A 3,861-nucleotide genomic window follows, 5' to 3' on the forward strand; every position below is an offset into this window, starting at 1 on the left:
TTGTCAGTGGTATAATTGTGTTCTACACATTTATTGACAGGATACAAACCTTAATACATATATACATTTGAAGGCATTTGATGTGTGAAAACCCATCAATATATGATTTTGATAAAAAATAAAGGTGACTCATAAGAAATTATAAATGCAAAAACAGTCTTTACAGAAACAAATTCTTAGAGATATTTCATGACTTTGAAAAGGATAAAGTGGCTGAAATTAATATAAATTTAGAAGTATGACAATTCACAAAAATATAAAAAGATATTCATGTATATCATTATATAAGCCAAAGCAGAAAGCAAATGTTGTTTAGATGACTTTTTAAAATATACTTTCTCAGGAACTGGGAAGGGGGCTCAATGGTAGAGTGCTTGCCTAGAATGAATGAGGCCCTGGGTTTGATTCCTCAGTACCACATCAGTAGAAAAAGACAAAGGTGGTCCTGTGGCTCAAGTGGTAGCACTAGCCTTGAGCTGAAGAGCTAAGGGAAAGCACCCAGGCCCAACAGTTCAAGCCCCACGATCAACAAAAACAAAATCAAAAAACAAAAAAACACTATCTCTCACTTTTGTGTCCTCAACTCTGTAATACGGCTGCTTCAGCCTAGGGCTAAGATTTTAGCTGTGGACACTTAACACTCCTGATTCAGACTCTACTTGAGAAAAATTTTAATGAATATTTTGTTCTTAATTTTGCTCTTTGTAAATTCATAAGCACCTATAAAACATGGTGTGGCCATGCCAGTAACATTCTCAAAGTACCTCCTAATGACGACTTACAAAAAGTTGTATTATATTACAACAAGGAAAACAATGCTACAATAAACAAAAACAATCATTAAATATTAATGATTAATAAATGAAAAATGAAACAATTACCAGTGTTTCCAGTATTTGAAGTATACTACCTATTAGGTTTTACTATTTTTTCATAGTTTCAGAGTTTTATAGGTTATGAGTAGTCTTTAAAGTTTCTCACTAAGATTATTATTTATGGCTCATATCATCTGTATATGGCTTATCTCATCATTTGTTCCTTGCTAACCTATAAAGTAAGGAAGCCCTAAAGTTTTAACAGAAACTGTGGAATTAACAAAGTCTTAACTCTTCACTCTGCTTCTTTACACAAAGACTTTGCAAATTCTCATTAGTAAACTTTCTATAAACTCTGAAATGTACACACTTAGTAGTATATGCTGCTACAATAAATCTTAAATACTTTATGGAAAAGTTTTATGACCTGTCATACAGTCTTAATTTTGGCATATATATAAGCAAATTCCCAAAATTAAAAATATTTAAAACATTAAAACTTTTAACAAACCTTAACACTTGCTTCAATGTTCATTATGAGAGGTGCCTTGTACAGAATAATTGAATTCCTCCTCTTACACATCTCTTGAACAACAAATATCTGGAATTATATTGTTTGTGACATGTCAATCTTGATTTATTCATAAATGTGTGCTTATATAAGAAATACATGGTTCTAAAATTTCACAACAATTCTTTAGAACTTACTTTTTGTTGAATTGTTTAGTTTAAGAAAATCAATTACACTTTATATATAAAAAATGTTCTGTGCTCAATTCGGCAACACATACACTAAAATTGAAATGATACAGAGAAGATTACCATGGCCCCTGTGCAAGGATGACAAGCAAACTCATGAGGTGTTCCATATTTTTACAACAGACGCTGGAGTGGATGTGGCCAGAAGGGAACCCTACTGCATTCGAACCCTACTGCATTCTTGGGTGGGAGTGTAAACTTGTTCAGCCACTTTGGAAAGCAGTATGAAGGTTCCTCAAAAGATTCCACATAGCGCTCCCCTATGACCCTACAATACTTCTTCTGGGCATTTACCCAAATGATCACAAACAAGACCATACTAAAACTACCAGCACTACTATATTTATTGCAGCATTATTTACCATAGCTAAAATATGGAACCAACATCGATGCCTCTCAGTACATGAATGGATCAAGAAAATGTTATAGATAGATAAATAGATAGATTGATTGATTTCCATTTTGTGTGTGTGTGTGTGTGTGTGTGTGTGTGTGAATAGGAATTCTATACCTCCATCTGAAAGAATGTCATTGCCCAATTTGTTAGGAAATGGAAAGGCTTGGAAAAAATTATATTAGTGAAGTAAGCCAAGTCCAAAGAAACATAGGTCCCATGGTTTCCCTTATTTGCAATAAATAATATATGTCTGGGATAAGCAGAAAAGGTCAAAAGCTTTGTGCATATGACCAGATAAGATGATGTTAAATGAAATGACCCCCAAAGTAAGTACACAAGTGGGGTTTTTTTCTTGCATGCTATTATTTCAAACATATTTATAATGTACGATGTGTTTTATTGTTTCTTTATATGTTCCTCGCCCACAGTATAACCTCTGTTTTCACTGTATTTGATTTTGGTGCACCTGAATCTTGTATATACACTTAGCTAATTGGGGAGGGGAAAGAAGAAACAAAATGGTTAACTAGGAATACTGGTCGACCCATTGTGACAATGAGATGCACAAGACACTATGTTGAAAGTTGAACTTTACAATTTAGGTGGGGTTGGGGGGGATGAAGGGGTGTGTACTTGTAGAGGTGCGAGGGAAGGGATGGTGGGGGAAAAAAAACAAAGGAGGTAGTAACAATGCCTGAGAGGAAATGGACTCATTAACTTGCTCATGTAACTGAAACCCCTCTGTACGGTATTTTAACAATAAAATACATATAAAAATGTTCTGAGATGGAAGAGTTTATTTCCCCTATTATACCCATATAATATCATTAACTAAGAAATTAATGCAAAACACTGACGTGAATAAGTGTGTGAGTGTGTGTGTATGTGTGTGTGCCTGAATGTTGGCGTACTCAGAGTTTGAACTTAGGGCTTTAAGGTCTTGCTAGGCCTTTCCCCTCTAGTTTGGTGAGCTAGTATATTAGCTACATCTCCGTTCATGCTCTTTTCTAGTTCATTAAAATTTTTGAAAAATAATCTCATGATTTTTTCCTCTGATTGGTTTCCAAATGTTATCCACAGACCTCAGCCTTCTGAGTACATATCCTGAGTAGTCAGGATTACAAGGGTGACCAACCAGCACAAGGCTTTCAGAAACATATTAAATGTAGAAGAAAATTTACATCATGAGTGCCTGTTTTATCATCTACATTTAAAGCATTTTGGAGTGATTATATGTGAATTTATTTCGTTTTTGGATTCTTAAAAGACAGTAAGTGATGATATTTAAAAATTTTAGTACTTTTTCAAAAGGAAACTGGAAATGTGGAATAGAAGAAATTTGGCTCTCTTTGGACCTCAATTTATAAGCTCATCTCTGTGCATGATAACCCAATGTCACCAACACAGTCTGTGTAGAAGACAAAATGTGGCAGCAAACAAACACCCTTGGCAACAATTGCTATGGTATTATTTCTTGGACAATATGTATATTGAATTGAGTGTGTAAGAGAATGGAGAGATTTTACCTACATTTTTTGTATTGCTGAAAGACTTTTGGAAACTTTGACTGATTTCCTTCCTCATTGTGTGGCTTTGGACCATGCACTTAGTGCCTTTAATTACAATTTTTCCCAACATTATAATGGTAATAACATTAGCATTACAGCAAATATTATCTTAAGAATTAAGAGGCATGACACTGGTGAAATACTTAAGTTTCTATGAATAAGCTTTGAGTTTGGTCAGCAATTTTTTAATACTAAATATAATTCCATATGTATTACAGAAACCATTACATGTAGAGAGAACCCAGAACTAATGTTATCAATTGACTGTGATCTGCTTTCAAGGAAGCCAGGTGGATAACTTCTCATGCTGTAATTCAAACTG

The 3,861-nt window shown here is 34.1% G+C and overlaps 1 non-coding gene across 1 annotated transcript; it reads left to right on the top strand.

Moving 5' to 3' along the window:
- Positions 1-1,583: 1,583 nt before the first annotated feature.
- Positions 1,584-1,690, top strand: LOC122099732. The gene has a single exon (XR_006145995.1). It is a non-coding gene; the product is annotated as a U6 spliceosomal RNA (small nuclear RNA).
- The last annotated feature ends 2,171 nt before the right edge of the window (positions 1,691-3,861 follow it).

This window comes from Dipodomys spectabilis, unplaced genomic scaffold (assembly GCF_019054845.1).
Source record: "Dipodomys spectabilis isolate Male_0828 unplaced genomic scaffold, ASM1905484v1 ptg000531l, whole genome shotgun sequence".
NCBI lineage: Eukaryota > Metazoa > Chordata > Mammalia > Rodentia > Heteromyidae > Dipodomys > Dipodomys spectabilis.